Source organism: Periplaneta americana, chromosome 6 (assembly GCF_040183065.1).
Source record: "Periplaneta americana isolate PAMFEO1 chromosome 6, P.americana_PAMFEO1_priV1, whole genome shotgun sequence".
NCBI lineage: Eukaryota > Metazoa > Arthropoda > Insecta > Blattodea > Blattidae > Periplaneta > Periplaneta americana.
This window is the reverse complement of record NC_091122.1, coordinates 82,925,162-82,938,072: the sequence shown is the minus strand read 5'-3', so window position 1 is coordinate 82,938,072 and position 12,911 is coordinate 82,925,162. Positions and strand designations below refer to the sequence as shown.

The following is a 12,911-nucleotide window of genomic DNA, read 5'->3' as shown; positions in this document are numbered from 1 at the left end:
TGTTTCATTACCATCTCAACAAACCATAACAAAATAATGTATACCAATGCAGCAACAATTAATTTCAAGTATCACTCACTTCGTCCATTTATCTTCTCTCCACTTGCGTTTTCTGATTCACCTTCATTCTAAAAGCTATTATTTTTGGCATATAGTGTTCATCACAACTACTGTAAGTGGATTCCTCTTCACTGCTGTAAGTCATATCAGCCTTACTATTACTATTGAGTTGAACGGAGGTATTAGATACTGTGATGCCTGTAACAGGATTTTTTCAATATCTCCACAGAGTGCAGACTAATTTCTAAAGTGTTATGTTATGTAACACGAAGTTTGCAGCGGAACCATAATAATAGTGTTTTAATATTTATCTTGTTCTAAATAACAAGAATGTAATTAGAGCATTTAATTATTTATTTATTCATTCACTCATTCATTATTATTTAATTATGTAGTTGTTTATTTATCTTTTAGGCCTAATAAAAACGCCATTTTAGTTCCCTTTATTACATCACCTTAAAATAGGCCTACTAACCTGAAATGACTACGAAATTCTGCGTAATATTTCCATACAGTGCAGGTACAATTTATTAACTGTTGTGTTCTGTAACACCGAAGTTTGCAGCAGGTTATTCTCATTCTGATCACTAGACAGAGTACAATATTTTTAACATAGCATCAGTCACAATGCCTCATATGTCAGTTTCAATCTGCCAATGATTAATCAGCATGGTATTTAAAACCTCGTAATATCCCACCCAATGGAGTTCCGAGCTTTTGAGTCTGAGATTAAGAGCAGTGGAAACCTCGTGATTCCAGTCTGCTGGAGATCCGAGGTTTTGAGTCTGAGATTAAAGGCTAAGGAGATACGAGGTCTTTGTAATTGGTCAGTAAATGGCTTCTGTAAGATTTGGAGTCACAATGCTTTAATAGAACATGGGAAATGATTTTGTTGCCAGGTAATGGCAAAAAACCGATTTTACTTGTAAATGAAGTTACGAGGTTTTGATTGCCGACCGACAATACTGTATGTCCTTCACAAATAAAAAAAGAGACGGTAACTTCATTTAAATTTTAATGAATTAATTAAGTCTATTGTATGTTTTAATACTGTCGCACTTCATTTCGTTAACAAGGATAATTGTGGTCTCTTAAATCAACCTAATGCAGGCATTGATTGTGTGTCCCTTGACTTTTTCATGTTAGTTTTGTTTAATTACAATTTAATTCTTAAAGCATTTAACTAATTCTCAATAGTTCAATCTGTTTAAAACCCATATATGCCCACAGGGTCGTTAACGACCCACGTCATATTTTTATTAGTTCCTTGAATATTTGTTTAAATTTTCGGTTGGACACCATCATTATGTGTTCGATAATATATTGGCAACACTTTTGTTCGTGCAATTGTTCCGTTGTAACTCTCTGCAATGCATTTTGACTGAAAATGTGTAACACTTCAGTTTGGTTATAATGCACGTCAACAAAGAAATGTAAGTAGACACTTCATTGTTAAGTATTTTAGTTCTGTTATTGTTTTATTACATAGGGCAAGCTGTAACCAATAGGCTATGATTACATAAGGTGGAGTCATGAATTGTATTCAGTAGAGGCGTAATAGTGTAAGAAATTTGGCGTGGGTCGTTTTCGACCCTATGGGCACATAGGGAACCTTTCGTACATTTTTCTAAATTTTCTAATAATATTATTATTGATAATTATTGTGAGCAGATTTTCTTTACTTTTATATTCCCTATGAAAATTTACGAAACATTTACGATTTATAAATACGTGAAGTAATTATTTAGGAAAACTTCTAACACAGCTAACAAGCAAACATTCTGATGATGGCAGATAAAAAAGTTATTTTTTTTTCTCCCGCCATGCTAATAATGTCAAAAGAAGTGCTTATACAAATTTTGGCCACTCGACCGCAATTACGAGGCCGTCCAGAAGGTAATTTTCTTGGGGCCGTTTACAGAAAAAAAGCACAATTGCATGGGAAGATTTATTGGAACAGATACAGCAATTGTTGCGCTATTTGTCAACATATCCCCAATTGAAATTGAGACATCTGTCATACCATAGGATCAATTTTTATATCTTGTGTCTTTGTGTGGATCGGAACCAGCGTTTGATAGCCGTTTGCAAGTCTCTGTCGATCCCATGATATGATAAATATCTCAATTCCGGTAAGAATATGTTGAAAAATAGCTCTACAATTGCTTTGTCTGTTCCAATAAATGTTTCCAATGAAATCGTGTTTTATTTCTGTTAACTTACCCTGGCGAACTTATTTTTTTACGGCCCTCGTATTTGCTGTTGAGTGGCCAAAATTTGTATAAGCACTTCTTTTGAGATTATTAACATAGTGAAAGAATTAATTAACTTTTTTATCTGCCTCCATCAGAATGTTTTCTTGTAAGACGTTTGTTTTCCCTTATTTTAGAGATAATTACGACAAATCTCACAAAGAACTTGAGACAGTATCTTCTCAAGAAAATATTTCAAATATTGAGTGGTTCTACAACCTCCTGAAGATGACGGTAATGAAACTGGTGACGATTCGGTTGACGAAGATTGTAACAATCTCTGTGCCATCGCCAACTTCAGGCTCCAGCTGAACTTTTTGTCAATAAGGAGTCTGTAGATTGCAATGAAATTGTTTTATCATGTTGTGAACTACATTTCCTCCTATAGTTTCTTTCTTGTATTATTGTTCGTGAAACGTACGTTAAAAATTATGTATTATACACTGAAATAAAAATAGGTTATGAACTTTCCTTCTCTGGATTACACGCGAAGGACATATTTTATCATTCTATATTATTACATTTGAATTATATATATTTGGAATTACTTTTGCATTATATTAAATAAATAAACTCTTGTACATTGTACTCATTCATAATATTATTCATCTATTTACGGAAGTCAGCATTTTAAAGTAGCATGAATTTTAAAACTTTTCATTAGATTTTTCTGTGATTCACGAACATGTTACAAATGTGTTTATGACAAGGAATACAAATTCTATAGTAATGGTAGTGACTACCAACCTTGACCTAAATATTACACATATTATGACTTAGAGTCCATCCTGTTGAGTAACGGTTAGCATGTCTGACCGTGGAACGAGCTGATCTCGGTTCAAATCCTGGTTGGGACGGATTAACAGTTTAAATTTTTTCCGAGGTTTTCCACCAACCCATTAAGAACAAGTGCTAGGAAAGTTTCGGAGCTCGATCTTGGGCTCATTCCTCTGGTTTTATCACATTGATTTCACTCAGACGCTAGATAACCATGACAGTTGATAAAGCATCTTATATTAAACCAATTAAATATATGATTTAGAATATTCTCAATGTAAAGTGCAAATAATTCTGCACGCAAAAATGAATTTTTCCGAAAAAGAGGGCTCTGTAAACGTAATAGGCACCTCATTTCATTTATCTCTTCGTATTATGACATAAATTAAGTAAATTTATAGTCATGATCGATTGCGAGATCACCAATTATTTTTAGATTTAGACTTCAAATATAAATGTGTTAATTGTTGCATAAACTTTTATTTTAATCCATATGAATTATTTTTGGATAAATTAAATTACACAACTAACTCTCTGTTCTACCTCTCATGAACCTGTGACAATACTAAATACGCAACAGAAATTTCGAAAATATAGCCTACATGATTACCTAGGATAAAGCGTTAGACCTGCGGCGAAGAAGTGGACGAAATGCCTTTGAAAAAAGTAGAAATTTCTGTTCGGGGCTTAATCCATTAAGCTTTACGATGATAAAAGTAAAGACTATGATTTTGACAAAGGTAACAAGAATAGAGGATCACTTGTGTGGGCTAATAAATATCCGAAAATAATGAACATGATAGTAACGATTAAGTTGTATTCAGACGACGTCAACTTTGACACGATGATGATCGTAATGATGATGACTGTGACTAGGGATCGTAAGGTACATGAGCCAAATAAGGCCCGGTTCTAAATAAAGCCCATCTGTCATTTAATTAAGATAACATTACAATTTCCACTAGTTTCTTAATGTTTCTGACAGTTCCTGGCCTCTAATGGCTAGACCAGAAACTACAGCAGTTTAAGTGAACGATTTCGCCATGTTTGCTTCAGTTGAACAGTGAACGACGTCTGAAGCTGTTGTCGCTATTATTTCGAGGTATTTTAATAAACCTGGTGCATGTTTTGGTACCTTAACATAAATGAACATGGTATATGTCATTTCAAAGCATATGATTAGTAGAATAAGATACTGTATTGATATTTTCCACTTAACGTGTATTTATTTATCCCTTAATAAATCTATGAATGAAAGTGTGGATATACAGGGAGCTCCAAACAAGATCCTCTGTAGATGAGCTAAACAAGGCCCATGGGCCTTATTTGGAACATGAATTATCTTCAAGGTTTTTCTTATTTTGAGCCTTATAAAGACGTTCTGTAACATACAGTAATTTATTTATCAGAAAATTGTGAAGACAATTATCAAAGTTACGATAATTATTCTAAATTCGTAATTTAATTAATTATTTTAGCATAATAAATGTGTTTGTTTGTTAAAATTTAATATTTTTATTCATTCGGTATGTAATACCTAAACACAAAAGTTTGAGTTATTTAGAGAGCTTAAACTTGCGTTATTTTGACTCGAAAGGACTTGAGACATAGAAGGTTTGATTTTATCAGCTGAAAAACTGCATTTGGCGAATCCCTGATTTGTGAAAATTATGTATCTCTAGTAATATCATTTCCCTATTATTTTTAGATGGAAAAGATAAAGAAAACGACAGCACTTTGTTCCGAAGAGCAATTGCAGCAGGCAATGGAGGTATAGCTGAAGGAATGCCTGTAAGGACGACATCAGAGCGGTTTAAAATCCCATGAAGGTCATTAAGAAACCACCAAATTATTGGAAAGAATACCAAAATGTTAGGCAGAACAAAAATTTTGACCTCTGCTCAAAAACAGGATCTCTGCAACAGGATTTTTAGACTAGCACAGATGGGCATGCCAGTAGCGGGAAAGTACTTTGACTCTCAGTATACAATTTTTGTGATGAAAATAACACTGAAAACCCTTTCAACATGTTAAGTGGACTTGCTGGGAGAAAATGGTTGTTTTTACGATGTCATATAGAAGTATCAGGAAGAAAGGCGCAGAGTATGAATCATGGTAGGGCTGCAAAACTCAATAAATTCATTGTTAACGACTATTTTGTTAAGATGAAGAAGGTAATGACTCGCTTAGGTATCGTCGATATGCCCTAACTAATCTATAATATGGACGAGAAAGGTTGTACACTTTCTCTCCACAAACAGGAAACTGGCTATGCAATGAAAGGTGAGAAAAGAGTAAGGTACATGTGCCAAATACGGCCCACTTAACGTATCAAGATCTGTTGTACTGTTACTGAAGGAGATAAAATTCTGAAAATTGTACTAAAACATACCCCAACGTGAGCAGTAAAGAAAACGTGGTCTTAGAGTTAGAGTTATTGAAAAACTTTTCTATAATAGTGCAATATTTAAAATGTGAGTAATGGGCCTTATTTGGCACACTTGTTTCAAATAAGGCCCTCTATCTGTCCCAAATAAGGCCCATGTGTAAATAAATAAACTGTTCTTAGTCTAAGATCACATTCTGGGCAAAGAAAACTGAATATTTTCACCATATTTTCACTGTTGTCTGAAGATTACACTCTGGGCAGAGAGAACTGGTATGTTGTCCTTAGTCTGAGATGACGCTCTGGGAAAATAAAACAGACTATTTTGTCCTCAGCATAAAGATTGCACTTTTCAAAAAGAAAAGTTGTATTGTGCCTTTCATCTAAATATCACACTGTGGGCAAAGAAAACTGGATATTTTTTCCTTAGCCGTAAGTCCAACGCATTCCTCATGAACATAAGTTGAACACTTTACACACAGTCTCATGTCAGCAATAATAATAATAATAATAATAATAATAATAATAATAATAATAATAATAATAATAATAATAATAATATTTATTAATACTATACACTTGAGCTACATTAGGCATTGCAGCCCGAAAGAGCAGAAGCTCGTGCTCGGGCGCAGTTCAGATCAGTTATACAAAATATATCACAAAATTACGAGAGTTCATTGAGCACAATCACATTAATAAATGGTAAAATACATACAGCATGTAATAACAGGGTCTATATACAAATAGAAAATACAGAAGTACATGAATATTAGAGTAACAATTTTAACTCAATTAGCTTAAACAATTAAATAATTAATCTGATTTGTTTCTTAAATCTATGTGTGTTAAGTGTACTTAGCTCAGGGTAAGCTCTAATTAATGTATTATATATTTTGGGTCCAAAATTTCTGCTGTGTTTTAATCCAGCAGTTGTGTGGCATTTGGGAGTATTTAGAAAGAAACTGTAGTTTTGTCTCGTCTGGTATTCATGAGGATCATATTTAAATTTATTGTGGTTTTTATGGAAGTAAATCAGCAATTTTTGTTTATAAATTTGTTCTAGATTTGATACGCCAAATTCCTGAAAAATTAATTTTGTTGGGTAATCAAAAGGTTTATATAGACAAATTTTGATAATTCTTTTTTGGAGCAGATTTAAAGGACGGAGAGTCGATTTTGCCATTCCTCCCCAACCTAAAATACCATACTGAATTATTGATTGAAACAGAGCTAAGTACACAGTACGCAGAACATAAACAGGTAAATAAGAGCGTAGAATGGAAAATTTGTGGATTGTTTTACGCAATCTGTTACACAGAAAGGAGATATGCTTGTCCCATTTTAAATGTTGGTCAATAATAATGCCTAAATATTTAACTTGTGAGGATATACTCAAAGCGTTACATGAGCAAGTAGGTAGGTTACAATCATGTATAGTTATACTTATATTATTATTTATTTCTAGTTGCTCAAGGCCATGTGATGTTAATGAAAATGGTATTAATTTTGTTTTAGAAACGTTCAAAGAAAGTAAGTGAGCATCCAGCCATTCTTTAATAATATTAATACCACTGTTAGAATTTTGATAAGTTTCATTCCAACTCGAACCGCTAAATATAACCACAGTATCATCAGCATAAGAATACAGAGTACCAGAATGTTTCTCAATGTCAATTTTAAGTAAATCGTTGATATATATTAAAAACAAAACAGGACCTAAAATCGTCCCCTGAGGTACACCTATATCAATGTTACGTGATTTACTAAGGTGATCATTTATTTTAGTTGCTTGAGTTCTGTTACTTAAGTAAAATTTAAATAATTTTAAAGCTATTCCATTAATTCCTAATCTATCCATTTTATTCAAAAGTATACTGTGATTGACCGTATCGAAAGCTTTTTGTAAGTCTAGAAAAATTCCTAGACATTTATTTCCTACATCTAATTCTTGAATTATTTTTGAGGTAACTGCCATAATAGCATCATCAGTGCACAAATTTTTTCTGAAACCAAATTGATTATCATTTAGTAGTTCATTTTTTTCTAAAAATGTTATTAACCGTGTTTTTATACATTTTTCAAATACCTTAGAGAGACTGGTTAATAGTGAAATGGGTCTGTAATTATTAAGATTACTTTTGTCACCAGACTTGTGAATTGGTATCACCACAGCATGTTTTAGGGCTGAGGGAAATACACCTTGAGATATGCACAAATTAAATATAAAGGCAAAATATGATCTTATCTGCATAAATAGCAGAACTAACTTTCTTTTCTCAGTCCCTTAGTTTAAATGTCATTCGGTCCAGCTTCAAGAAGATCTTTCACGGAAGGCACAGGACATATTTTCCTCTTCTGAGTTGTCTTCATGCTCAAACCTTTAGAAGCATTAGCACCATTCTTACTGCTTTCGCGGTCCTCTGTAGGCCTATGTCCTTCTGCAGTTTTAACTGATTTAGTCTTCTTTGTCTTGAAACAATTCCTTAATTACCTCAACAGCTTGGTAATTAAGGGCTTTTCGTCGCTGGTTTGTATGGTTGTTCTTTATTTCATGGGTACGAAGCATGTCTTGAAACGAAGTTTCTAATTTTCCTTCATTATCACTAGAGATGTGGGAAAAGTCACTGGATACGTCATGAAGAGAGAATATGTCACTTGTGATGCTTGAGTCCGAAGCTTGAGTCCCCTGAATCTCTTTGTTCCGAAACTCTTTTCTGGTTTAATTCTTCAACTTGATTTGGCTGATGTATGAGCAATTGGGATCCAGATTGTGATTGTAATGGGGCTTCTTCAGGCTTTTCTCTCCTAGTGAGTTTGGAAGGAGCGAAGGCACTCACAAAGATAGCAGCCCTACCAAGATTCATACTCTGCGCTTTTCTTCCGGATACTTCTGGATGACGTCGTGAAAACAGTTCCAACCATTTTCTCCCAGCAAGTCCACTTAACTTGTTGAAATGGTTTTTAATGTTATTTTTATCACAAAAAGTGTGTACTGAGCGTCCAAGTACTTTGCCGGTTACTGGCATGCCCATCTGTGCTAGTCTAAAAATCCTGTTCTTGAGCAGAGGTCAAAATCGATGGTCTGTCTAACGTTTTTGTATTCTTTCCACTAATTTGGTGGTTTCTTAGTGTCCTTCGTGGGATTTTAATTCGCGCTGCTGTCGTCCTTACAGGCATTCCTTGAGCTAGCCTATATTGTCTGCTGCAATAGCTCTTCGGTCCAAATTGTTCTCGTTTTCTTTAGCTTTTCCATCTAAAAATAATAGGGAAATGATATTACTAGAGATACGTAGTTTTCACAAATCACGGGCTCGCCAAATGCAGTTTTTCAGCTGATAAAATCAAACATTCTATGTTTCAAGCCCTTTCCTGTCAAAATAACGCAAGTTTAAGCTCTCTAAATAACTCAAACTTTTGTGTGTAGGTATTGCATACCGAAAGAATTAAAATATTATATTTTAACAAATAAACACAACTATTATGCTAAAAATAATTAATTAAATTAAATTACGAATTTAGAATAATTATCGTAGCTTTGATAGTTGTCTTCCCAATTTTCTCATAAAGAAATTGCTGTATATTACTGAACGTCTTTATGAGGCTCACAATAAGAAAAGCCTTGAAGATAATTCATGTTCCAAATAAGGCCCATGGGCCTTGTTTAGCTCATCTATAGATTGCCTTATTTGGAGCTCCCTGTAAATTCACACTTTCATTTCTAGGTTTACTAAGGGATAAATAAATACACGTTAAGTGGAAAATATCAATACAGTATCTTATTCTACTAATCATATGCTTTGCAATGACATATACCATGTTCATTTATGTTAAGTTAACAAAAATACAGAAAGTTTATTAAAATACATCGAAATAATAGCAACAACAACTTCAGACGTCATTCGCTGTTCAATTGAAGCAAACATAGCGAAATCGTTCACTTAAACTGTTGTAGTTTCTGGTCTAGCCATTAGAGGCCAGGAACTGTCAGAAACATTAAGAAACTAGTGGAAATTGTAATTCTATCTTTATAAAATGACAGATGGGCCTTATTTAGAACCGGGCTTTACTTGGCTCATGTACCTTACAACACCGAAAACATGGTTATGGAATGTGTAAGAAGCAGTCTTGAGTGAGGAACAGAGGATTGTCAATGCCGTCGAATATTGGCATAGTAATCTAAAAAAAACTCATGGTTGTCCATCATCCCAGCATTTGGAAGTTTTTGGAATCTTGCTGGATGAACAGGAATCAAATGAGCAGGTGATTACTCAACTTTTGGGAGAACACACGCAAGTCGTGCACCACTAAGTCAGATATATATCAATAATCATGAACGCATCAGGGAAATGGTTACTTCGTATCAAGTCTATAAGAACCACGGCCGGCTGGAAACATATCTGTGAGGAATTTCATATAGTTTAAAAATTAACCCTGCTGATGTTCTTCAGGAAGAAGAAAATTATGATCATGTTTATAATACAAACAGTATGTACATTCAACAACACATTTAAATTTAAATAAGTTAAATTATTTTTTCACCAAATGAATTATTTTTCATGAATTATTTTGCCATAGTGGACGAAATGATCAGTGGACGAAAACATAATAGACGAAGCATGAAAATGGACTATATGGTCAGTGGATAAAACTTAATGGACGAATCATGAAATGGAGAAATGTGTCAGTGGACAAAAAAGTGGACGAAACGTAGTGGATCAAAGGTCCTATAACGGATAAAATGACAAAGAAGGCGACTAAGATAATGTTTGTAATAAAATGAGCATACTTCACTTCCTTTCAAAGAAAGACAATGATAATAATGATGACAATGATGATTACTACTGTATTACATTAATGAAGTCATTCATTCTTGTAATTCACTGTAAAGTTATTTTACTTTTATTTCAATAATTGTTTAAAATACACACTTCTGCATGTGCAATATCCTGTTCGAGTATCTTTTAAATGATATAATTAAAAAATATATATTAGCATTCACTGTTACCCTACATGTTTTACCTACTGATTTACAAAAACGTCTAAATATGGATTTAATACCGTACAACACTAAGCCCACTACAAATAAATCTACTTTAGAAAATAAATCAGAAATAAAAAAGTAAAGAAGAATACGCAAACATTCGATGAGAAAGAGATAAACATATATAATACAGATAAGTATTTATCGCACTTTCACAAGCAAGTGTACTCACCTTTGTTAATAACACAACGGTGACTGAGCACCTTCTAGCATTAATGCATGCTGCGTATGCTTCAACTCTCTTCGTCCTTTGTAGTACCCTATTGCCGCCTCCGTTGTCGTCATCGTCGTGTTACCTAATCGTCAGAAGATGGTTTACCACAAGGCCTTGAGAACCTCTCCTAGCTGCAATATTAAACATAAACCACGTTATTAGATTTACTAAAGTTCATGGTGCATTAACCAATTTCAGACAACATATTGCCTCAATATGAATTGCTTCCTATCTCCGTATATGAGGGATCACTTTGTAGTAGTTTCGCAAATAACGAGGAAGTTTGCAACAGTTCGTACAGAAAACTTGTCATTTTTTAAATTTAAATCGTGGTTGACATGACAAACTTCTCAAAATACGGTGGCAATAATAACAAGTTTTGAAACAAAACGTCCTTACATTCCTCCATAGAGACCTTGTCGAAAGAGATACTCCGCTTCCGAGCTTTCTAAAGACATCGGATAAGTTCTAGGCATTGTGGAAAGTCTATCTTTAATACCAAATAATATTTATTTTGAGTATGTTACTTCTGGCTACCAGAGGAAGCAACAAGTGATAAACTACCAGCGGCAGTTTTTTTAACAAACATTCCTTAGAACTAAACTAAACTAGAGGAAGCAACAAGTGATATAGACACTTCTTTTAACAAACATTCCTTAAAACTAAATTCATTAAAGTCCTAATCCCTCTCATAACTATCTGTGATAATGATCTGTGTACCAATAACGTAGTTGCTCCTAATGTATATCGTAATGGATTGTTTTCGCAGTTCTACTATATTCTCATTGAATTCTTCGACCCAAATTTCCTAGAGTATATTTACAATTTCTTTTATGTAGTATATTATTACTTATTTAAAAAACTGCTTCATCGAGGGTACTCCTTAAGGATTCAGTAAAATTCTCTCAAAGAAATATACATATGTAAACCTGTTGTTTGCTCTTTAGTCAACTGTCCGAAGACAGGTATGAACCTCACAAGTGATACCAACAAGGCATAACTCATGAAGCAACTAATCCAGGAGATAATGAGGTAGAATGGCCAGTTCCTTTCTCCTTCCATTGCATGCATCGCTGACTAGTTATACAGTACATTATACTAATCAGACTTGAGATGTAGCCTATACAAACAGTTCTTGTTTTTCCTCTGATGCATACCTTCAAGTGAGATGTACTGCTTGATAATAGATGTACATATCAGTCAGAACCTCAATTAGAGGACTGTAAACATAAGTAATGAATAATAAAAAAAATAAACAAAGAAAAGGGTATGAAAAATTACAATTGCATTAACGAGACACCATTTGATTAATTAGGATTTAACAGAACGTTTTAACACAGTTATCACAATGTCATTCCTTAGACATGTTGTCAGAGCAAATTGCTGTCGAAATTCTTCAGTAAAACTTGGCATAGCTTCTCGAGCACCTATGAACAGGCCAAATACCTCAATGTGGATTAAGGAAAACTCCAGTTTGAAATAGTTAACTGCAGGCTCATAGATCATCTTCTCATAGTGAATCTCAGCTGACTGATAACATCCTACTGCATTATTAGTATTATTACATATTAATATACATGTCACAAACCGCATTACTGCCTTAATCTTATTATTTTCAACTAGTTTGTGATTTACTTGTTTGGGGATTAGGTAGAAGCTTTATAATTCTTATGCAAAGTTTTAGTACTGATATCAGATATGTCTTACATATATACTGTATATATATATATATATATATATCTTTGTATTATATCTCCTTCTTCTTTGAAATTGTTTTCATAATTTCCCTTCTTGAAATATTATAACAGTTTGAAAATTTGAAATTGATCCTTTCTACATCACCTATTCTTGGTGTGTCTTATGTGAGTCTTCATTTTATGGAGCCATACTGATAACATTTTTATGAAGTTACATCTTAATATGTTGTGTAGAAGTGTGAATCCTCTGTTATCCTGTATGTATTTCATACTACTTCCGTAAGAATGCATTTTTACGCCAGTACCTCTGTACCTTGGTTTCTGCTGTATTTAATATCAAATATGTAATATTTTAATATCGAACATAAATTAATAGTTCAACATTCAGATTATTTAAGCCTGAACTGGGATCTTCTTCTTTGTTAACATGACATTCCATTTGTAAATACATAACATATTTATTTTAATCGTAACTTTTTGT

The 12,911-nt window shown here is 33.5% G+C and overlaps 1 long non-coding RNA gene across 6 annotated transcripts in view; it reads right to left on the bottom strand.

Moving 5' to 3' along the window:
- LOC138701464 (uncharacterized) overlaps positions 1–12,911 on the bottom strand; it is a 1,004,334-nt gene that overhangs the window by 108,926 nt on the left and 882,497 nt on the right. For all 6 annotated transcript variants that reach the window (XR_011332589.1, XR_011332590.1, XR_011332591.1 and 3 more), the window contains one exon: positions 10,692–10,864. This is a non-coding gene — a long non-coding RNA (uncharacterized lncRNA). The remainder of the gene's footprint in view (positions 1–10,691; positions 10,865–12,911) is intronic.